The sequence below is a fragment of the Petaurus breviceps genome, unplaced genomic scaffold (genome assembly GCF_028583685.1).
Source record: "Petaurus breviceps papuanus isolate PSGF00001 unplaced genomic scaffold, PetGlider_PUasm1.0 90594, whole genome shotgun sequence".
Lineage (NCBI taxonomy): Eukaryota > Metazoa > Chordata > Mammalia > Diprotodontia > Petauridae > Petaurus > Petaurus breviceps.
This window is the reverse complement of record NW_027187281.1, coordinates 1,956,899-1,982,431: the sequence shown is the minus strand read 5'-3', so window position 1 is coordinate 1,982,431 and position 25,533 is coordinate 1,956,899. Positions and strand designations below refer to the sequence as shown.

At 31.1% G+C, this 25,533-nt stretch overlaps 1 long non-coding RNA gene across 10 annotated transcripts in view; it reads right to left on the bottom strand.

Annotated features, from left to right (window-relative positions):
• LOC138142566 (uncharacterized) overlaps nt 1-25,533 on the bottom strand; it is a 153,647-nt gene that overhangs the window by 67,557 nt on the left and 60,557 nt on the right. For 7 of the 10 annotated variants that reach the window (XR_011163469.1, XR_011163463.1, XR_011163467.1 and 4 more), the window contains 3 exons: nt 24,764-24,863; nt 17,711-17,787; nt 1,015-1,167 (listed from right to left, as the gene is read on the bottom strand). This is a non-coding gene — a long non-coding RNA (uncharacterized lncRNA). Of the gene's footprint in view, nt 1-1,014; nt 1,168-6,606; nt 7,320-17,710; nt 17,788-24,763; nt 24,864-25,533 lie in introns of those variants that run through there. The other 3 variants (XR_011163466.1, XR_011163464.1, XR_011163472.1) reach the window with 2 other exon arrangements.

Sequence of the window (25,533 nt, the reverse complement as noted above, 5' to 3'; positions counted from 1 at the left end):
TCATTAAAATTCAAAATCAAAATAGCTAAAGTAACTAGTAATGAAAGGAGAAAAAAAAATGTACAAGGAGAAATGATATGTAAGATGTATTACAATAGTAACAGGTAACTTTGATATAGCACTTACTCTGTCAGGCACTGTGCCAAGCACTTTACAATTTTCTCATTTGATCCCCACAACAATTTCGTGAAGTAGGTTCTGTTACAGATTTTACAGATAAGGAAACTGAGGCAAAGGGAGGTTAGTGACTCCCTGGCATCATATAGCCAGTAAACATCTCAAGTCAGATTTAAGCTCAAGCCTTCAAGAACTGTAAACCTGAGACTCTACCCACTGTACCACTTAACTGCCTTCAAAAGCTGTTTTCTGGAAAATGAGTTTTATTCAGTATGAATATAAGCAACAAGTTACGTCTCAGAATGAAATTATAGGGAAGTGGACTTTATTTTTGGTCACTATAAGAACTTTCCAACAATTAAAAACATCCCAGAATAATCTTCTCATTCCCAGATATATTTAAGCTAATGCTCTCTACTTGGTGGTGATACTGTACATGTTGATTTTATAAAATAAAGTTATTCCAGATGATAAGTTTCATTCCAACTACATTTATAACAGTTCTTAATTTCCTGAAAATGACAGATTCAGAGATAGAGCTGGTGAGTCTTAGAGAAACCGGGGGCTTTATAGTTTAGATGACTTGTCCCAGGTCACACAATTAAGGATTAGAAGAGATTTAAAACTATGACTTCTGACTCCAGATTCAGCACACCACACTACCTCTCCCAAACCTTTTAATTGTTAATTGCATATTAAGCAAATTTAACATAAATGTCTAGCCACTTAGTTGGGAGAAAAGGTTTTAAAAAAGTGATTTCTAGTCATTTACTGTAAATGAAATTGAATGCTTTCAACAGTTTATTCATACTAAGAATGATTATTTTCCTCATTCAAAAGTTATTTTTTAAAAAAGCAACATGAAAAATGTGCATGCTGTTACTCAACTAGAAGTACCTGGATATAAAATTCCTACCAAGTCTTTCCCACCCATGAATAGTGGTGGCATGTATTCAGAACGGGAAAGTCCTTCTCTTTCTTTGAATAACCAGTCATACAACCTCCTCTTAACAATCACTCTCCAGCCCATTTGTCCATCCTTCAGGGGACCTAAAAAAAGATAATCAGAGAATGGCATATCTGGGTTGTGTCAAGAATATAGCAGCACAATTCATTTGAGCAATGTGTATCCTTGAACCATTAACTCTTTGTAGACCTCCTTTTCCTCATGTGTGAAATGCAACAATGCTAAGTGATCTTCTAGCTCACAAATTCTATGATTTTGCAAGCTTGTTTATAAAATATTAGATAGTACTTACTGGTTTTGTGGATATAGGTTCTCCCTAAATCTTACATGAGGTTATACAATGCTTGACATATAATAGGCACTTAATATGTTGATAGACTATGGCCCTGAATTTCTTTATCACTGTTTAGGATTTGCTAGCTTAACTCATTCCTTTAGGTTTAAAATGCTATGCCTGCTTCTCAATGTCAGGAATCATCTTAAGTAACTCTTAATTTAGATTCAAAAATTTAGTTTGATATAAAATTGCCTTCTAGTTTAGTTTTCTGGGTATAGGTAGTACCCAATCTATAACAGGTATTAAAAAAATTTCTTAGGGGCGGCCAGGGGGCTCAGCAAGTAAGAGCACCGGCTCCAGTGTGATCAAATGACCTGGGGATCAAATCTGGGCTCAGATACTCAGCACCACACCCAGAAATAACTGGCTGTGTAACCTTGATCAAGTTACTTAACCCCAATTGCTTAAAAAAAAAAAAGTTTCTTTATATAAATCAACTTTTGAGAAACATCTTGTAATAGAAAGGTTTTTAAATTGTAGTTAAGTTCCTAAGATAGCCTTAGAGCATTCTACTTAATATACAAAATAGCTGAACAAAGAACTAGCCTGAATTCAAGGCCCTAGAAGCAAAGGTGAATATGGAAGGAAAAGAAAACCTAAAATAGATGACCACCTTTGTCATTCTAGTCTCCATTTCTGAATCCTCCCCTATTTTCTAGTACTCCTTTCTCTAGGTGCTCAGTCTACACATATCCTGACCTACCCCCTCAAGTACCTCACTTTGAAATTAAGGAAATTTGCTCCATTTTCCTTATTCCAACTAATTCAATGCAGCTTATCAGGGCTAGAGAACTATTTCATAGTAAAATGCTTAACCCCCCCCCCCCCCACCTTTTTAACCCTTTTAAATATTTGTATTAAAAAAAAAAAAAAAAAAAGGAGATGGTGGCTAATCCAAAGAAACCAGTAAAATTTCAGGCAGTTTAACCAACTTAAGTGGAAAAAAATTTAAGGAGTTGGAGGCACAGTAGCTGTTTTAAGCAATCCAGGATATCTCCCTTCTGTAAGCAGTGCTGGACACACAGTAAGCACTTAATAATGCTTGTTTATACATTCTAAACTTAGTTTATGTGTGCTATTCTTTTAAGAAGCCTTTGAAATTACTGCGTACCCTCCTTCCTTTCCTGAAACCCTTTAGTTCATACGAAATTATACTATCCTGGTATTGAACACTGTAATCATAGCAACCCCTTCCACATTTTTACACCTTTGGCATTTATTTTCTTGTTCTATTAGCCAAAATTCACCTATGAACAAATAAAATTAAAATACAAGACAAAATATAATTCAAAATACATTAAGTGCTTTTACTATGTGCAAAGTCCTGGGAATACAAACAAAAAGAATGACTTCACCTTCAAAGAACTTATATTCTGAATGCATATATGAATTAAACTGATTTTATGTATTTAATGTAAAAAGAACAATTAAATCAAGGAAGGTTTCTTGTAGGTGGTAGCACCTGAGTTTACATTTGGAAGGAAGCTAGAGTTTCTAAGAGACAAAAATGAAAACTAAGTGCATTTTGGGCCTGGGTGACAAGAAAGTAAAAGGAGATGGACACTGTATGGGGAGCAAGAGAATTTAACTGAACTGTTGAGAAGAATGACTGAACTTACACTGTAAAAGATCTTGAAAAAGTTAGTGAAATGGATATTCTATTTGTTCTCCTGATCCATTCACAATCTACAAAAAGAAGTAGGTGTATAAAATCATACTACTTGGTGTCCATCAGAAACCCTTTATAGATGTCCTCATTTAAGATGTACATTTCTACCATTCATTAGTGGCTATTATGATAAGTTAAATTTTATTTTTCAAAGCCAAAAATAGATCCTTTTAGTCATCAATCTCTTCAGTGAATTGTCCTGTGCCAAAATGTTTTATGGATGTCTGCATGGCAATACTGAGAAAACACTGATGTCGAGAGGGGACCAAATTCCATAGGTTCCCTATGTGACCATGATCAAACTACCACATATATGAACCTATGAACTCACTAAAAAAGCAGCTCATTTTATTTCGGGTTAATTTCAATCAAAAGGAAGTTCTTTTTTACATTAATTAATTTAAAAGTTTTTCCTCCCTAAAACAGCATGAGGAAATCTCAGAACACATTAAGGGTTATTTTGGTTTCACTACAATGTAGAATGTGGTCAACAGTAAAAAGGGAAGAAGGTATTCTATTCAATTAATACTTAAACATCTATTATGTGCAAAGTACTATGTGAACTGGCAAGAATATAAATATGCGTAAGACATTTCCCCAGCTCTTGAGCTCAGAATCCAGTAAGGAAGACATCACATAAATAGGTTAGGTATAACAAAAAACTTTAATTAAGCTCCCTGAAAGCAGGGACCGTTTCATTCCATGAGTGTTTAATGCAGCTTGTTGATTGCCACATAGGCCAAAGGAGTTTAGTGAAAAGGCATCTTAAGACATCATCTAGTCCAGCCCTCTTACTTTAGGTCTGAAGAGCTTGCGACTTGCTCCAAATCACAAAAGCAGAATAAATAAAAAAGCTGGAGTTCTCACGTAGATTTTCTGACTCAAAATCTAGCTTTCTGTCCCCAATGCAATTCTGAGCAGTCTTCTCTTTATAGAGAGATCATATGACAGGGTCATCAGGGACAGTATCAGGAAGGGGACATTTTGAGTATTAAATAGGTACAATTTCCCACAATGTTTATATTATGCATGAGTTGTCAATTTGTTTTTGAATGGTATAAAACACAATTTACTGTATACAGTTAGTTCTGGGCTAGTTTGATTTTAGTTCTATTAAGCTCGTGCCAGGTGGCAACAGAAGGATATGCATGAGGGAGCTGTTAGGGGTTACTAAGCAGCAATGTCCAAATAGGCTCTGCCTTAAGTCCAGAGAGTTCCAAGTTCTCACAGCTTTACTATGTTCTAAATACCTTCTCACAGGCTTATTTCTGTTTCTTCTTTATCTCAAATAATCCTAAATAATTCTCTAAACTTGCAAATAGTGTAAGTGGATGGTACTTCTAGTACACCTATAAAATGACAGAATTCCAAAAATGGGTTATTGTCAAAGTACTAAAAATTGTCCTGAGAAAAATAAACCAATTATAAGGTTAGTTCCCATAGAAATGAAGACTCTGTGTTTTTAATATGGTATATATTACATACATATATCTGCATATACATATACTGGTATTGTAAATAGAGAATGACAAATAGAATGAGTTGTGCTACAGATATATTGTTGGAAGCATTCCTGATGTCTAAAGGTATTTTTTTTTATGCATACTTTTGATACTACGGATATTTCTTAGTAAAACCTAATGCATTTTAGAGAAATCTTCAAAGTGATTATATGTTATGTCTCACCATCAGTAGAAATATGACTCCATCAATGCAAAGTTGAAAAACTAAGTTTTCACTATGAAAACATAAAAAATTCATAATCCAGTTGAGATGTCTAAAAAAAGTTTCAATTTCCCTTGCCAAATGAATGAGAATTCCCCATATGGTCTCACTGCCTTTAATCAGTCATAAATAGCAATTAAAGGAAAAATGTATGATATTTAAAAAGAGACAAAGTAAGTATAACATATATAATGTAGTTCAAACATACTTGTTTTAAAATATGTCTGAGTTAGGAATAGTTTTAAGTATAAAAACACTCTAAGAGCTTCTGGATCTACTCCCATCTCTGCCTCCCTCCCCCCTCCCATTATTGTTGCTGAAAGTGAAGGTTCCTAAAAGTTAGATTCCACAACAACAAATTAGACAATGAAAATCTCTATACTAAGAAAATTATGCCCAAATACTAGACAAAAAAAAGTTCACTAATTCCAAGTTAAAACCAGATAAAAAATAATTTACAGTCCTTTAAAATTAGTTATAAGGAGATTATATAGAAACATTCTCCCTTTATTTACATCCAGGAGAATGAAAGATTGTAGTTTATGAAAAAAATTTGATAATAAATATATGGTGCATGTTAACAAAAACTGACAATAGAAATGCCACAGGGTAGTAAGATATAAGACATATTATAATATTAAAAAAAAATATTCAGAGATGAGCCTAGATAGAGAGGCTGAGTTTCTCTTCAGTTTGAAAAAGTGAATTACCTAGAAGTATAATCTACAAAACACATTAAAATAAATCTAGGTTTCTCTTCAGTTTGAAAAAGTGAATTACCTAGAAGTATAATCTACAAAACACATTAAAATAAATCTAGTTTTCTCTTCAGTTTGAAAAAGTGAATTACCTAGAAGTATAATCTACAAAACACATTAAAATAAATCTAGTTTTGTATAAAATTATCTTTATTAATAAAAATCTCAGAGAAATATATTCAAAGAAAATGGGAAGAAAAATTTTGAGTATAAAATGACAAAAGTACTTCTAAGTACCAAACCCGAAAAGAAAACTTCCCTCTTGAAAATGGCACCACTTTTGCATCTGAATTCATGAAATTACTAAGTAGTTGGTAAGTGACTGAATTTAGACTTCAATTTTAAAAGCAATTAAAATAATTAAAACAATTTTGGAGAAAATGCTGGGCCTGAAGTCAGGAAGATGCATCTTCCCGAGTTAAAATGTGGCCTCAGACACTTCATAGTTGTGTGATCCTATGTAATTCATTTCACCCTGTTTGCCTCTGTTCCTTATCTGTAAAATGAGCTGGAAAAGGAAATGGCTAACTCCTCCAGAATCTTTAATAAGTAAACCCCAAATTGGATCATGAAGAATTGGACATGACTGAAAACATTGAACAATAACAAATTTTTCTTGTTATTCTTAAGATGATAAGATATTTAGCCATTTCCAGACTATAAAATTTAAATAAGTAATTAATTTCCCAAATGGAAATAACCAAATATTTAAGAATAAGCAACTAAAGAACAAAATGACAATGGCAAAAAAGACCAAATAAAAAAGATGTATACGAATTACAAGTTTTGAGAGAGCAAAACAAAATTTGTGAATTATTTCAGGATAGTCTTTAACACCACTGCCTTGGATATTAAAACAAATAAACATTTTATAAAACTAAATTGGGAAGTCTACAATTTAAAATATTTTTTTTGTAGTCCTCTATTAAAAAATTATTTGCTTATCCCTTGCTATTAGTTGGAAGTTCAAATAGTTTATAGTGTAATTTTAATTCGGATACATTTTATAAAGTACAAATTAACAAAATTATAATACTTTGAAATTTTTTATTTCTGAAAAATCTCCTATTCCTGTACAGTATTTTTTCTGTTAAGGATGGGTTCATTAAGTACTAGGTAGAAGATGTCTAGCTATGTAACTACAAATCAAGAAATAATTTAGTTAGAATACGCAGATTACTTAACAATTAGTAATACCTGAAGCCTCTATATGCATTTCATTCAATATATTAACCTAAAGGGATCTATTATTCACTTCAGACTAGGTTTCTTTGGTAAATAATACGACTTTTTGAAAGAACTACAAATGTTTTGAAATAAATTTCAGACTATTTTTTTTCAGCAGAATTACAAATTAATAAGGGTAAAAGTCACTTGAGGATAACTCTTATTTTGCTGGTTTTCCTCGAATTAAACAAAACAAAAACGTAGCATTAAAAAAGGGTCAAAGTAATGGGCTACTACGTAATTTTCTTATAGGAAGATGAATTAATTTATTATATGCTCACTCAATCAGAATTCCTTAGCAATTATAAATAATTTAAGGGACCTCTGCAAAAGTAGCATATGAGAATTACCGAACATAATTTTTATTTCATTTCCAGTAAGTGCATTAATCTACCTAAATGTTTAAAAGAGCCAAAGCTTTCTCTAAACAGTGGGACACTAATTTTTACTTTCTTTATTCAATGAGATACTGAAAACACTCGAGACAAGGCTTTTTTCCATCAGGATGGTAATATCCACCTGCAAAAGGCAAGAAATGTAATTAAGATTTAGAATGCAGGTTTAAATGAAGATATTAATGTATATAGAGATTATGATTTATAGAACAAAATCCGAGTATCCCAAAATTAAGTGTAAACTTACAGCCCTGAGTTTAGAAAACACTGTATATACTTTCTTATTTAGGAATGGATCCAAGAAAAGTTCTTTCAATGATCATTCATAATGTATAAAACATTAAAAACAACGTGAAGCATGTCTTTTAGTTTATTAAAAACTTTCCTATTCTGTTAATTGTTTAACTTTTATTTAGCTTTTAAACTCTGCAAAAGATGAATAGTGGCTACATTTTAGTAAAAGATCTTATTTTTTTCTCAATATACTGAAACACTTTTTTTCACTATTCTCTATGTACTTGCCTTTATTGTTTTGGTTTAGTTCCACACTCCAAAATAATGTATTGGAGAAATTATCAACAATGCAATTATTTGGCACCAACTAAAGAAAACCTGAAAGACACTGGGAATTTATCTAAGGAAGAAGCAACAAAGTTGAATTTTTACTAATAAGCACCTACATTACCTTTCTAGGGGAAGTTTTACAAACTACTGAATTAAGATTAAGAGTAAAGCTAAAGTTTTAACAACACACAAAATAACCCAGCTCCTTAAAATTCCAAAAAGATCTGACACAGAAAGATGACTAATAAATGAAATGCATTTCCATTCTTATTCTGATGAGCTGCTATTGGTCTATATACTTACTATATGCTACCTTTAGAAGCTTCTAATAGAGATGTTCAAAATTCAAGTTTTTTATTCTTACTCTCTTCATATGCTTCACTGTTTATTTTTCCAAAGTTCATCTTCTCTCTCTCTCTCAATTTGAGTAAGAGATTTTATAGTCATCTTTAAAAAGAGAAGCTATGATCTAGCTATAAATAGCAACATAAATTGATCTTAATCACATTTGGAACATTAATTTTAATTAAAAACAGAATTTCTTTGGATATAAGACACACCGGACAATATTTTAAAAAGCAAATTAACTCTAACTTGAAATAATCTGACATGGTTAAAAAAAGCAATTAACAAAAAACCAAAAGAAACAACGCATAATAAACATAAAACTCCCCTAAACAAACAACAACAACAAAAAACCAACCTCCCCCCAACAAAACAAAACCCAGTAAGTACTTAAGAAACAAGCTATCAGGTTTGAAATAAACTGGCATGTTAGATAAAGTTTGGAATAATAAAATCTGAACTGAATCAATATATAATTAGAATTAAGAATTTTTTGGTGACTGTTAGAAAACATAAAAGAAAATGAAATTATTTCTAAGACCATCTTTGAATATTACCTTGACCACAGAAAACTGATGCAGTCAGATTTTCCCAGAGATGGGTTTTTTAAATGGTCCAAACATCCGTATCAAAGACACTATTTTGAACTGTCTTCTCTTTAGTTTCCCAACTTTAATGTAATTATTTAACTTACATCTGAAGCAGAACAACTTAGTTTAAGTTCCCCAAATGGATAATTACAATTACTGGAAATAATTCATTATACTTTCTACTTATATTTTGCTGAATATATTTTTTTCTATTTAAAAGACAAGAGTGCGAAGACAATCATTTGGCTTTATTCAAAATATACATTTAAAACTACTTTAATCATTATCTATTTTAATTCAATAATTTGATGGAATAACAAAAAAGCTTACTAGCTCACAAGAAGAGAACCTAAAGGAGACACTTTTTCTAACTGTCACTGCACCTAAAGGGAAGAATTTTTAAATGGATAATATGATCTTAAAATTTTGAGACTCGCTATGGTTAAAAGGTTATATCTGAAAAAGCAAAGAAACTCATTAGGTTTTAGCGAATAAAGTATCCAAGACATTTATGGGGGGAAAAAAACCCTAAACATTTTATACTAGCAATTTCACATTATTTTAAATATCTAAATGCTCACCTTTCCATGCTCAAAGAGTTTATACTTGAGAACTATTTTTAAAATAGTATTAAAAAACTGGCTGTTTCTCTAAATTCTGAAATGATGGACAGATATTCATAGAACATATGCCTTTAGTTTACTTTACAAAACAGAAATTCACTACAAGAAATTTAATGCAACTATTATTTTTAAAAAATAAAATGACATTGAAATATATGTAAATACTAAATTTCCCAAATTTTTTCTACAGTATACTTTAAGATTATATATTTTATTTAAAGTAAAAACCCAGGTATTTTTGTTTTTTGCAGAGAGGGGCCAACCTTACTTCAGCAGCACAGTTAATACTGGAGATACTTTTAAAATCTTAACGCCAATATTTACGTGCTGCTAAGGCACTGTTGACATTGATGTCACACAATGAAGCTTTGGCTATCAAGCAATATAGTTTCTTCAGAAGATCAGATCCTTGTATTTTTGAGGCAGCACAATATGGCCTGCACCTTTTCAAAACCAACAAACCATTATGTGCTGCTACTTTACCCCAAGGTGTCTACATACTAGTTCCTAAAGAAGAATGTAAGATACAGTTTTTAGAAAAAGAATTATATATAAATTAACCAGGTTTTTATTTTTTAAAATAGACTTAATTTGACAAGTTCATAGTCACTTTTACATAGTATACTTCAAATGTAGCAACACAAGAATAAACTAGGTCTTTTCCTCTAACATTTCTGAAAAAAAAAATCAATACTGTGTTGACAACAAACCCAAATTACTTTAATCTGAAACAAAAAGATAATGAACATAATTTTGTTTTTATCTTGGATAACAAGAGTTATTAACACATGATATTTTATACTTTAACATAACCCCTTGCAAAAGTAATCTTGTTATTTTAGCCCAAATGTTAAAAGATTATGTAAAAGATCATACAAAGTGAACTAAGAAGAAGAAAATAATACACACAAACAGAAAGAATTACAAATCAATTAAAACCAAATGCTGTGAAAAGGACCAAAAGGCAGTAGATGAAATGACAGCTCCCCACTTCTTTGAAGGGAGTAGGAAAGTAGAGGAAGTGTTACAGGTGTGACATACTGTACAGCGATTTCTTTGTCAATACATAGTTTTACCAAACTGTTCCCTCTCCCACAGGGTGCCTTTCATTCTTAGAGCAGACTCACAGAGAAGGGACAGTACATAGCACCTTAGCTATATACACTATCTAATTTGAACCTCACAACAATCCCCTGAAGTAAGTGCTATTATTATTCTGATTTTGAAGATAAGGAAACTGATAAAAGATGGAGTTTTAAGGGATCAATTAAGGATTTGAACTTGGGTCTTCCAGATCCATCTATTTCCCATCTAGGGAAATGTGGATGATGTAAAAACAACATGTAAAAAATCAAAAAAATTAAAGAGTCCACTGAGGTAATTTAAACATGCCTTCAACCAGTGGGAAAGAACACAGGGCTTACAGTATTCAGGAAAAGTTTTTAAACAACTTAAATGTTTCACTGCTCAGAAAAATTACAATTTTTTCCTTTTATCTCAAAACCTAAATGCCTTTACTATCACTTATACTTTGTAACTTTCAGTTTTTTAATTGGAAGACAGAAAAATCTGTGAGATGAGAGAAGTATGTGGTCTGTTAGAAACAAAGCTGGACTAGGGATAGGACATAGTCTTATATGATAAAACAGTGGCTCAACCCTGGGAAAATTATTTAATGCCTTCACCTTCTTCAGTGAACTGTAAGAGCTCACTTGCTCAGATATGAAATGAAATTAAACTCTCAAAAAATAAAAATAACCCCTTATCGAAGATAACTAGTGCCAGGGTAGTCAATCTCATCAAGCATAGGAGAAAAAAAGTTCACCAGTATCACTGTTAAATGTCTTACACATGTAGTAATTAAGTGCATAATCAGCAGGATGAGTTCACAAAGGGCTGTACTAATTCTTTTCTTTTCCCTCTGCTAAACTTTTGTACCCAATGATTCATAATAATGGAGAAATTAATGTTACTATTAAGTCATTCAATTATTCACTTGTGTATGAAAGTGGGTTTTATTGCATTTTTATTTTATGGAAAATACAAAAATTAGCATATAGTTCCCTCCCATTCTGAGCAAACCTATATTTTCCCAAGTTATTTATATTACCTGATCTCTTTCAGTCTCTAAATATCTTTCCACATAAAATTGAGGCCAATCTGTTTTCAATGACTTAAAAAAATCTGACCTACAAAAATAGTAGTTAGTTTGCATTTATAAAGTATATTCATAAATTAGACTTCAGTTGCCTTTTAGAAACAAGACAAAAAAAGAATGTTTTCACATATAAAATTAATGTAATCAGAACTATTATAATCAAGTATGTTCAGTTTAACATATATAAATATTGCTGTATTTAAAAATATTTTTATACCTGAATTTAAAACTCAGTGTGACTGTGAACACTTTCTTTCCTAATAAAATCTTGAACTTTGGTTTATAGTCAATTGTGCTAAGATGCAGAAATTCTTTGATGCAGACATTCTATGTAAGTTTTCTTTTGGTACCAAATTTTTATGTACTATTTTGTGAAATCCAATGTAAGCTATCCTTAATAGCTAAAGGGAAACATTGGACACTTGATTTCAGTACTAAAAATATACAAACTACTCTACAGTCTTAACAAATGCATAGTAAAATCTACCTTGTTACTATTCTATCTATACTCCATTTCAAAACATTGCTGCTTCATCTTCTGACATGGAGTAAAGTTTAGACATGTAAAACATATTAGCTATCCCCTATGTATTTGCCTTTCAAACATCTCATTTAATTACAAATGTAGTAAACATTTCTAAAAAAATGTTACTTTATTTTTGTCCTTAAACTTAGACAGTTGTTTGACCAAATAATGCAGCATTCCTAAAAGAAATGCTAAATTTAGGGGCAGGTCCTGGAGTTAGGAGGACCTGAGTTTAAATCAGGCCTCAGACACTTAACACTTAAATAGCTGTGTGACCTTGGGCAAGTCACTTAACCCCAATTGTCTTACCTTCCCCCTCCAAAAAAAAAAAAAAAAACAACCAACCATCCCCCACCCCCAATAAATGCTAAATTTAGGAATTATCAAGAGTGAGAACTTTGGACAAATCTCATTCTAATCTATAAAATGTTTCCCAGACCCAGCAGCTTTGAAAAAATATTATCAGGGCGGCCAGGTGTCACAGTGAGTAAGAGCACCGGCCCCTGAGTCAGGAGACCTGGGATCAGTTCCGGGCTCAGATACTTAACACCCACACAAAAAAATAACTGTCCGCGTAACCTTGAGCAAGTTACTTAACCCCGATTGCTTTAAAAAATAATAATAATATTATCTTTTGAAAGCCACTCAACAGATCACAGCAAACTGCCTAGCTGACTGGGAGGTCATCATCCAAATCTTTGACTTGGAACTTTAGAATTTTCAGGGATCCAGTGTAATCAAGCAAGTTTTTTTTTAATTTCCAATACCAATTTCAGTACACAATATAATTTTTAGATATTTCTGAGATAAACTACTCCAGTGAAATATCCAAAATACTTGAGAATGTTATCAAATCAGTTTCATCAATCTAATCACTCCAACTGCTAAAATTGTCTGCTTAGTCATTACTTGTTCCAGATATTAATGCTTTTATATATATGTCTGAATACCAGAATTTTAAAGGCCAGACTTTTACAGTGTGAATGTCTGACTAAACGAACAAACAATACCAACTTAAATTTGTCTTCTCTGTTACAAATCACACTGCTATATTTAAGAAATGAACGCAGAAGCTATTATTATAGTTGATATGTAATGACATTCTCATTAAAACCTGATATTATTGCGTTTTGAATAGTTTGATTTGCAGGGCCTGTTATTTGCAATCTAAAAGGATGTAACTTTCTGGTGACAATATTAAAATCACATTGAAAAAAAAATTCTCAGGTAGGATTATTTCACATGTTAGGTTCTAGATCTCATGATACAGTAAATGTTATCATTTTAGGTTATCTGGAAAGTATCTGTATTTGTCACTTTACCCCCCAAATTGTTTAATTTATATTTAGATGTACATAGGTGAACTTCATTGACTGGTAAGTAGAATAATATTGTTTAAGTTGCAAAGGTTTCAGATGAATAAAGCCTGTTCAGTAGAGAAGGGAAATCATGACTTTGCTGTTAGAATCAACTTTTAAAATCCATTTTGTACTTTATTTTGCAATTCAATTGGTTTTTCATGGTAAAGTAAGGAATGAGTAGTGCCTATTTTGCCATACCCACATGGTTTTGTACTCTCAAAAAACTATCCTTTTGACCTATAAACTTAGATGATCCATTTATAGAGGAACTATGTTTAGGCCTCGAAACAGTACAATCACCACAAAATAGGAGTGTCGTAATACTAATACAGATCTCTCAGTATGGCTATGAAAATGTCTTTCTTCCCTCTTGGTTTGTTAGATTCCTGATGTGTCACTGTTACAATATTTTAGGTATTTCAAAGAACATAATATTTTTAAGCATGGTGTCAATATAACTCGTAATGTTTTTTTTTTCTTCATGTAGTAAAGCAGGCTTCAAGGGGCCTATCAGCCCTCAATCACTAATGTTCTAGCATTCTATTGCTGGCTTGGTGTGCCATTATGATCTGGAGTAAAATTAAAGAACAAATGCATTTTTAAAGCCCTCAGCAAAGGACTACACAGCTAACAGAACCTTAAAGGGACAGGACTATAATTACTAATACTGTTAAACTGATCTTAACCCTGGCATTTAATGTAAGTAAAATTATACAAAATTCTATGTAAAATTTAAATATAGACGTTGATCTTGATTACACAACCAGAAATTTGGTATTATTTGATCAGTTTTGGTTGCATGGTGCCAAATTAGACAGCTAAACATAAGAACTCAAGAACTGAACCACAAGCTTAAAAAAAATTCTGCTTTTCCCTAACCTAAAACTTCTGTTATAGATGTAAGGGATTTGAAATCTTGGAACTTTCAACTAATTTCTAGACTTAACACATTGTAATCAAATTGAGCAAAAATTTACTGATGTGATTTGGTTTTTACTTTGTAATTTACTGTGAGCAATACTTTGGATAAAAGACAGGCATTGCTTATCAGTTTGTACGTGGACAATGAGAAATTTTCTTGTTTGTTTTATATATACAGAAACTTCTGACAAATTGCAAACTTTAAGTAAATTCAGTTTTTATTTAGGTTTCAATTCCCATATGTAATCAAAATGGAAATCATTAGATATGTAATATCAACTAAATATTTCAAAGAAATCTTCCAGAATAAAGTATTAAATTAATGTAAGAAAATTTGTAAAATTAAGTGATGAAATGAAATTGTACTCTGCTAACTCAACTTCTATGATTATACCCAGATTTTGGTTATTCTGGAGAGAATTACTTAGGTCTTTCACTGCTTTTTCCCTCATGCTGCCAGCTTTTGAATCATTTAATTATTCATTAGCTTTTCTATCCGAGGAATTCAGTGGAGAGTAGGGAAAGTAAAACCCAAGATTAGTCAGTTTGGCAACTCTAGTCAAGACTTGGAAATCTGGAAGAAAATTATGAAACTGCTCTAAAATAGTGTTTTTGATTATGTATGTATGAATTGTTATGTATTGTGTTTATATTATTCCTCAATAATGCAGAGTTAACAGAATTTTTTTAAAATGCAACCTTTAAAAAGTTTCTTTACTACAGACATTTAAAAAATTCATTTTTGAATTGTTTTGATATAATTTTATGGATTAAGTAAATAACAAAAATTAAGCTGGTTCAATTTTAAGTACAAACACTATTGCAATACCAATAATGTATTCCATTTTGCAAAATGACTTTCACCCGACAGTGAATAAATCAAAATGCAATTAATCTTAGGAGAACTTTAAATATCAGCATTTACCCCATGGACTCAACACAACAAGAGAAATGGTAATTAGGTATAAAAATACTAGTGACCTACACTAGTATTCACAAATCTTTCAAGGCTAAAAAGACCCCCAACTCATTTTATATACTTCCATGTCCCCTTGATACTTTTAAAAATAAATGCTTTCTCTAACCCTACCCCATTAGAAACACTTTTAGCAACCCTCTCTTTTCTTTTAACTTAAAAAAAGGTTTTGATGTTTTTTCCCACCCCACTGACTTTTCCAATTTTGATTCTCTGCCTGTCTCAGCCTTCAACCCTTTCTTTCCCCTCCATCTCTAGAACCTCTTCCTATCTCCCCTAAGGTTCAATCTTTTAACTTTCCCTCACCTCTTTTAACAACCACTTCCCTTAGAGTAGGGGTTCTTTTTTTTTTTTTTTGCCTTTTTTTGGAGTGCAATTGGGGTTAAGTAACTTGCCCAACGTTACACGGCTAGTTTGAGTAGGGATTCTTTCTTGTCATACTCTTTCACTGAATGATTATTTTCAAATACATAAAATAAAATACTGTATCTATATCCAGATTTGGTAATCAAAGATTAATATTAACTCACTTTTATGCAGTACTTTAGGACTTACAAAGTAATTTCCTAACACTCACTTAAAAGTTAGTGAAAGCAGTATTATTTCCATTTTTTGCAGATGAAGAAAGGGCTCAGAAGGGAAGTTAACTTTCCTGGAGTTACAAAGCTACAAGTAAGTGTAAGAGCCCAGCCCTAGACTATAATCCAGGTCTTCTAAAAATCTGTACCTTTTCACCCATCACATCACAAAGAAAAAAACAAACTAGAAAATAAAAATTTTTACTATTTATTACAGAAATTGGTTCATTACCTTATTTAAGCCAATGATATTCCATGAGCCCTATCTTGATTAATAAATCTGTGATTTCTAAGTATTACAAAGAGATATACAGCAAATTTAAAAGGAACAGGGAAGAGATAAAAAACTTGATATAAAAATACACAGGATCAGTGACTAGTTTTATGTTCCAATTACCTTTACTACTATTATGGCTCTTACTTTTCGATGTATACTAAACCATTTATAATCTAGGGCTAGTGCAAAATCCTGGCACACTATCGCCAAGGAGATCTCAGTAAAGCACAGCAATTCAAAAATATGGCAAACACCTTTTGTTAAAAAAAAAAAAAGATGCTAGAAAACATCCAGAAAGATTGTTTGCTTAGAAATTTATCAAGTAGTTATTAGAAAGAGGTTAAGAATGCATTAATTAACCTTTCTCATAAAAGTGTCTGATGTGAACAGACACTCAAGTCTGCATGAAAATGGAGAGCCTTCTATCCATTAGTAGGGATATCCATCCAAAAGATCCTTTTTTGGGTAAAAGATTGAAGAATGAGAGAGTTAAGTTGGCTTCCAAGGAGCCAATTAAGAAACCCAAGTGTAGATTATACACATACTAATAAAAGAAAAGAAAAAAAGGAAAATAAGATAACTTAGGATTTCTGGCTATCAGTTTGAAGACACACTAAGCCCTTAAAGATTACTTTAATTTTCACATCTAACTCCTTCTACTACCAGTCACTGAATCTAACACTCTGCTCTAGAGCTTTACACCTTTTGAGTATAGAACAATAATCTAACTTTACTTAATTAGTCACCAAAACAAGGGCACACTAAAAAAATATACCCAGGTAATGGAAAAGCATGAAGTTTTCTTTTACTTAAAAGGCACAGTGCAACATTATTGAGAATCTGACATTTGGGTTTCATTTAAAGATGTGCAACTCAATCAAAGGTTAAGTGGAGATGAGATGACATTGAGATCAACTTGATAAGTGGTTAACAAAAATTTATTTCTATACTGGGTGGCACTGATATTTAGTAAACATTTGTCTGGAATGATTATAGCATAATTCACAAGTTTCTCAAAAACTAAGGGAACTGGAAGAGATGTCTGTTTCTTATCCTGTAGGAGGATGTGTGCATATATGGGGAAGGAAAAGGGACAGATTCTTCCTGTTTTTCCACCTCTTGGTGCTTACCAAGACATCTACTCTCCAGTGACATGCATAATTAAAAAAACTGTAAGTGGCTATGCCACTCTTTTTAAAAAGTGACAGAAGCATAACTATTACACTTATGTTACTAAAGATTTCAATAAAACGGATTAAAAACAAATACATACATACACATCTTCTTCCTTAAAGTCACTATAATTTCTATACTTAAAGAAAGGGGGGGAAGTCAAAATTATGTTAAATAACTTTTAAAGAAGAACTGTCTTTCAAAATCAAGAACACTTACCAAGTATTGATTTGGTTTTCCCTTTTTAAAAAAATGGTGAGTCAGTCAGCAGCTAATGTTTAAAAGGTTAAAAGGAAAAAAGAAGGCTGATAGTCTATGATCAAGGCTTTTTAAAGAGCAAATTTCACAAATCAGAAGTTGAAACAAAATGAACCTCTTTTTATAAAAATGGTAAAAGGGCCGAGAGGATCACAGAATACTTACAAGAATGCTTGTTCATTTGAGGCCAACAAGTTGTTATCACATAGTACCAATACAGCCTATCTTAAATTTGTTATAACCTAGGAAAAAATAGAAAAGTTTTAAAAGCTTCACAGAAAATGGATCATTTAAAATCTTGTTTATGCTCCAAAGTGATTCATATTCTAAAAGATGTAACACAAATCTTGCTATTTTCTAGTCCTCACACATCACAGTACAATTAATAAAAATATTAATTTTCCTGTATTATCCCCAAATCACTTGTATTAAGTTTGAAAGAGACCATTTTTCTACTAATCATATCTTCTGTAAAATGAAAAGCAAATTTACAAAGATATCTAAAATCTGCATATTAAGGTTAAAGCTTGGCAGGAATTAGAAATTGGTCTACTAATAATTTGGAGAACTAAAAAAAAAAGGAAAAGATCTAAGCTTGAAGATAACATGGCAGATGTTCAATTACCATTTTGTGTTGTATCAAATAAATATGAATTAGTTTATATATTGAACACATATACAAAATATTCTGTTAAAAGTTAATTGTGGCCAACATATCTGAAGTTTGCAAATACCTAAAAATCTACATATTATGGCCTATAGCACTAGACTGACTTGGGATTTAGTTTTCAATTTGTGATAAAGATATTTAAGATATTGAAGCTATAAGGAAGCAGTAACAAGAAAATTGTTTCATTGTTGATCTTCTACCTGCAATAATGAAAAAGGATTGTCCATATATCAAGGAAGGAAATTTCACCTGTCTTCGGGATTAAAAAAGCAATTAAAGAACTCTTAAATTAGCAAAAGTCAATGAGGACAAGGTTATATTTTTATTTTTGTATGGTTCAGTCGTTTTACTTCTCTAATACTAGACTTTTCAACATTCTTTATAGACAGCTATCCTATAAACATAAATAACAAGACAGAAAGTACAGGTATTAGAGTAGATTTGTTCACATTACAAATACAGTATTTCATGGGGGGGGGGAGGAGAGAAGGCTCAGTTTCCTTAACTGTAAAATAAGAGTATCAAACTAGATGATATTTAATGTTCCTTCTGCTCTGTATCTTGTCACACTGTCTTTTAGCTCTTTTATAAAACAGCAATATAATGATGCAAAATAATTTATTTTTAAAAAAGAAAAACACCAAATAAAATGGAAAAAGTTTGGCATTTCAAAATGTGAAGCACCTAAATAACTGATTCTATCCCGAAGTTTACACTGTGCTGTTTGGCACTGTCTACGCATGGGCACAATATACTAAAATGTCGCATATAACAAGGATGGCAAGGAATTTGGCCCCAAGGCATATTCACTCGTGCAGGGGGGAAAAACTGATTAAAAACAACCACAACACTTCTTTCAAAGTACATAAAATGACCTGCAAAATGTTTGAATTTTTACAAGTGGCTTATGGCACAGTACAACATTTAAATCTATTTAGGCACTTAAAAAAAAAAAAACTTGAGAAAAAAGTAACTGACCTTCATTATATAGAAAAATCTTCCTTTAAACTGGAATAAACATGCTAACAATGCAGTTTTATTTAAAGGGGAAAAAAAGGACTAAATTTCATGGTAAAAATCATTAGATTTGAAGTCAGAAGTAACCTCAGAAAACACCTACTATAACTGACTCATTCTATAGATAAGGGATAATAAAGGAAATACAAATACTTTATCTTTGAATGTCCTTTAACATTTTTATTTTCCTGTTCTAAGTTTTAAGGCAGTTTTGTGTGTAAAAATGCAATATAATAGCCTCAAAAATTTGTGGCCAAACTTTTTATTCTTACAACTCTGCAAATAATGAGTTTATCAGAAAATTTTTTGGTATTATTTCCAAGGAACTTTTATGATTTGAATTTGTCTTGAAAATAATTAATAGTATTAATGTAGAACATGAAGAAATCACTATAACTTTTTGAAAAATATGCTATTTTAAATATCAAGATTTTAAATTGTGTCATAAAGAAGGCTATGTTAGTATTACAAAATTTTATTTGTAATTTGTGCATAAATCATTTTTTACCTTACATCAAGGAATACATAAAAAGTCCCGTGCTTTTCAGAAATTGCATTCAAATCATAATGGAAATTTCTATGATTTAGTGGGAACAACTATTTGAGATATAAATGATTTATTTATATAAATTCCAGGTGCTATCAAATTACTAACAAGTTAAGAAAGATTTAAGAATTCTAAAACTTTTTACATGAGAAATTTAGATAAAAGTTCTACTTAGATATTAAAATTTATCTTGTGCTAATCCTTCAACAAACCTCTGATTACACCAGAGTGTATACTCGTAGATAACTTTGTGAGATTCTACCTATGTGACGAAGATATTTTTTTCTTTGAGAAAAATTTTACCATTAATGTCAGGTATTGCTAGAAAAGGAGACAGGCTTGTTATGTGGTAATGAAAAAAAAAGAGAAAGTTCTAATTTAAGTGTTGTACTTTATATGTTGTATCAATATGCAGGCATTCAAATATCAAGTATACAGTTTTCTACTTGTAAACACATTAACTTATTCTTCTCCAACTGGCTTATTACACCACTTAGTTTTCTTTAGCTCCCCTGGTTTTGTTAATGCCAATACACATGCTGGCAGGTATATGAATATTGGGCACTACCTTCTGTAGTTAAGATGGCAGATAAAATCAAGGAAGATATATCAGAATTCGAAGTGAGATGCAAAGTTGGCCACTATGGCACTTAGGCTAAAAGTAGAAAAGATGTAATGCTGTCTCCCCATACCCTTCTTCCCCCCTTCTATTCTGACAGATGGAACCTAAATTTGGGTATCAGCATATATTAAATATTTTTTCTCTTAATTTCTTTCTAACATCAAGGCTTATTTCTGCAAGGCAGTTCTAGAAAGGCAAAAAGAAATTAAAAGTCACACAACAAATTATAAAAAGAAAGCAAGTAATTACACTAAAGTCTTCACCTTTTGTATTTAAGTGGAAAAATACCTTTACACAGAAATCTTTTGTGGTAATGAATAAGCTACCAATACAGTATATAATAGTGTTTTTTGTGAAGAATAATTTCCTCTAAATTGTCAATAATCTGTGTATGCTTATGGGTATTTGAGTCCCTCTCAGGTACTCAGTGGCTAATGGGGTGGATAGCCCCTTACACCATCACTCTTGCACACAAATATTTTTAATGTTTAGCAGTTGACAAAAAGCAGAGATTCCTTAAGCCCTTGTTGCCAGCTTGAAGGGGGCAGAAACAAGGACTGGGAAGATGTACCCATCAGCAGCTGCTTAAGCAGTGGGCTGGGGTACACTGCTGTGAGCAAAGCATCTGCTCATTGAGGGGGGAAAATACGATTATATTTTTGTGAGTTTTCATTTCCTTTTAATGATATAACATGACCTTGAATTGACAAATTTATACCCAATTACTAATTCAATTACCTAAACTCCTCCAAATTTAGCTTGCAGAAGTAAGAGATGAGGAACTAATGTGAACTATACTAGAGATTTTACCAAGTCTTTCCATATAAACTTAAACAAGTTCAAGTATCTCATCTATATTCACCTATAAAATATGAATTAGAGTCCCATACAACAAGAAAAAACAGCAGGCCCCTGAGTACTACAACTTCAAACTCTCATATAGAAAGAAAAACAAATTTTGGCCTTCTCTTTAAAAAAACACACAACTGTTTTAAAAATAAGCTTCAAAATGATACTTCCACTTTTTAATACAACAGGAACTTAGCTGATAACTCAATAGATATTTATTGGTATATAAATGAGAATTAAAGTATTATCCACATCATTTAACCAATACAAATATTGCCTGTCCTGAAATGTTATATGGTATTAGAAGAAATATGTGCAACATTAAATTTTATGCAATGATTTACATAATTTAAAGTTGTCCTTAAGAGAATATTAAATAAAAATTTGGCCAGAACTAAGCAATTTCTCTGTTCATTATTAAAAACCAAATAATGTTCAATTTCACTATAAAAGTGATATGTAAAAAGAATAGTAGAAGATAAGTCTAATTTTGACCATGCCCACAAGAAATTACATTCCTTGTGTTTATTTTCACAGGAGCCATGCATCAAAAAATACAAACACCCCAAAATCACAGGCACAGAAAACACCAAACTAAAACAAAATCCCAGTCATTCATAGTAAAGAAAAAAAGTCTATAGTAAACATCTAAAGATGATTTTTAAAAATTTCTCAAACCATATTTTAAAATACTAGTGGATTCCCCAAACTTTAACTAGTGGATTAATCAGATGTCTCATCAACCACATTATGAAACATGCTGTTTCTTCTCCAAACGATGATCTAGTCACAAAAAAAGCAAAACCAACTCCCAGTAATGTACACATGAATAAAATATCAGAGCAGTAACATTTTTAGCTAGGAATAGCCTTAAATTGTGTAAGAAATATTACTTTATAAGCACCCAAAATATTTCCAGCTTATTTTACATTAATCTTTTCTAAAAAGAAACAAAATCCACCCAAAGTATCACTTAATAGTGCTTTAGGTGTTAAATTATTAGATATTTTTTTCTTTAAAAAACATACACTATAAATATAACTTAAAAATATTTGTCATTGAGATAAAAATAAAAACATGAAGCCAAATGCTTAAAAATAACAATGAATTTGCCACCAAAAACTTCCCAGGGTGAAAAAATTGCCATTAATACTTTAAAGTTTTACAGCAGATGAAACTATCTAAAATTAAAGTAACTCTGTTAATACACTACATACATAGTACTATTCATCATATGATTTATTTGTATTTCTAGTCTGTTATTGAAATGCTCAGGAAAACCAACAGTTCCAAAAATTATAAAAATTCTAATAGAATGCAAACATTTTGACAGGATAACCACATTTTGCAACCAGTTATGATTTTCTCTGCAAAAGCATATATATATGTTGAGAATTCTGAAAACATATGGAATATAAATGATGAAAAAAAGTAATGACAAGTATTAGTATGAAAATAAAAGATGCCACCAAAAAATGTTGACAAACTGTTACCTAAATAAAGTTTATGTAGTCAAGTAATTTCTAAACTAAAACAGCTACAATTTTATAAAATCTTCCCTCACCCCTTTCAAAAGGAGAAGTATATTATATAACCAGTTACACCCTTCTAGTGACCTTTAATCTCCTAAATAAGAAGCATTATCTATTTAGTTTAAGTTTTTCAGTCAGGCAAAATTGCCCACAACTAAAAAGAGAAAAGAAAAAAGTAAATACACCTTACACAATTTTTAAAGATCTAGGTAAATTACTAAACTTAAGTTTTTGAAATTTGTGTGCATTAAGTGGTTTAAGTCTGGAAAATGCAATTCTATGAAATGGCCCTCAAAGAACATATAATCACTAAAATAGTAAAAAACATAATATTTATTTACAAACATTGGGGAAAATGTACATTTCCTCTAACTGCTACATTTTGAATTTAAAAGTGATATATTCAATCTGGCTCATTCTAAATAGTTAGATGATTATATAAAGTTTCACCTTTCTTTTGGATGTTCTTTTTCTGATAAGAGACAATATTTATGACTTATTTGGGAAAATATAGAAAAAATATTATCAGCTAGTTACACCTATACATTTCTAGTAAATGAAAAAAAATTCTAAGCACAAGATGCTAATGCTTAATTATGTTTTAGAATTGTATTGAGGGAAGGGGAGGAGAAAGAAAAATTACTCATCCTTATCCCAACTGTCCTCTAATGAAAGACACAACTTTATATTTATTTAAATAGTCACACATTTTGTATAGCCCATGTATTTGCTACTACAAGTTTAAATAAAAAACCATTATGATTTAGTCAAAAAAGTACCTTTGTGATATGTTTACACTGATTCCATTTACTCCAAATGTTAAAAGACTGCTTTTCCTGGACTTAAAGGACTAATATATTGGAAAAGAGATAACACTCAACAGGGAAAACCCCCCAGAAAAAATCTTGTGAACACTAAAAATCAAACTTAAATTTTTCATGCTATTTAAAAATGACCAAACAGCAAGTTTTGTAAAAACAAATTATAACTCCAGTTATTTTAAAATTCAAATTACACCACTTATTAAAAATCTAGTTTGGGGATTTCATGCAAAATAAGATATAAAGAACCTTCTGTTAAGGAATATAAAAAAAAATTCAAGATGACATTATTTGAAAATGTTACTATTTTTGATATTATTTTAACTGTACAGTTTAGTGTAAGAGACTAAAAGTTCCTATTTGGAAAACCCTTGTCATTAGCTTAAATTTCCCAATGTCCAGACCAAAAGGAAAAGATTCCAGAATAAAAATTGTTATTTTAAAGTTAGTTATTAAATAATTTCCTACAAAATTAAAGGCATAAAAAGGCATGTTATTCTACGATTTAGCACAAAAAATTAGCATTTATTACAATTTGTGATTTGACCAATTTAAACATTTTGCTCCATGTAAGACTATTATTGCTTAAATGAAAGTGGGGTTTTCAGTTTCAACCAAACTGGCATTCTTTTCTAGATCAGAGCTTGATATTAATGTCATATTCACTTCTTTTAACATTATCAATTTTACCAATGCGTGTTTCTTGAAAAGTAATTTTGCAGACTAGCTAGAACCCACCTCTCAAAATTACCCAAATATTAATTTATTTCAACAAAAATCTGTAGCAAAACACAAAGGGACTTATTTACAAAAATAAATCCAAAAAAACAAAAAAAAAAAACCCCACATTAATAATGCATACTTTCCCCTTCTTACCCCCATTAAAATTTCAGATGGAGAAACAATCTGTAAGAGAATCACTTTGTGGTCAATTTCTTTTACTCCCCAAAACTGCTTACCAACTCAGTTTTTTTACAACTAAGTTGGCCCCTCACTGATGGAGGGGCCAATTTAAAATTTTCTCCACAAATAAAAAGTTTAAACTAACTTTAACTAAAATCCTAAACTATATCAACAATGCAATTATATATCAAAAGCCAAATATACAATTTTGAGTTTTTAAATACGAAATCACAGAAGTAATAAATTCATTAATCTACCTTAATCTCCCATCTCTTTTCAAGTAGAATATAGGGGTTTTCAATCACAGAAGTTAACTTGTTCTCCAGAATCAGTTCTCCTCAATAGAAAGGTCAAAACCTGCAATAAAAATGCCATGTATTATAGTTCGAAGACACTCAACAGATTTCCGACACAGTTCTGTAGTCGATCCTTAAACATAGATGTAAGGTCATCAAAATGACCCTCACCTTGCTTATGTTCAGGGGAAGTCCTAATGTGAAAATATTGCTCTTTTGAAAGACTGGTTGATTAGAAACACCTGTGATATGTTTTTTTCTCATCAAAAGGCTCTTCAAATCAGATATGTTTCTGCTTTCATTTCTTCCTACAACATTCATTTCATAAAGTAGAAGGATGGGAGAAGATATGAGGTATCTGTAATAACTATTGTATGACTAAGTAAGGTAATTCCACAACTCTAATAAGAGTTGTGAATGTGAATAATTGGAATGACTTCTCAAGATATGTTACTCTTGAAAATGTTAGTTTACATCTTTAAAAAAAAGTTTGGTAATTTTGGAGTGGCTAAACAGCTTTTCCTAAAATATACCACTCCTTAAATTGCTAAAAGGATGGTGGTGCATTTGGGACAAATTATTTAATTAACTTTGTCCCCAAATTATCAAACTTTTAAATAATGACACAAATATAAATGAATGTTATCAAGAGTAGCATTTACTACGGTAGTCTTCTATAATAGTCCTTAATATACAATTTTGAAATAAAAGTTTAGATAACAGAAAACATA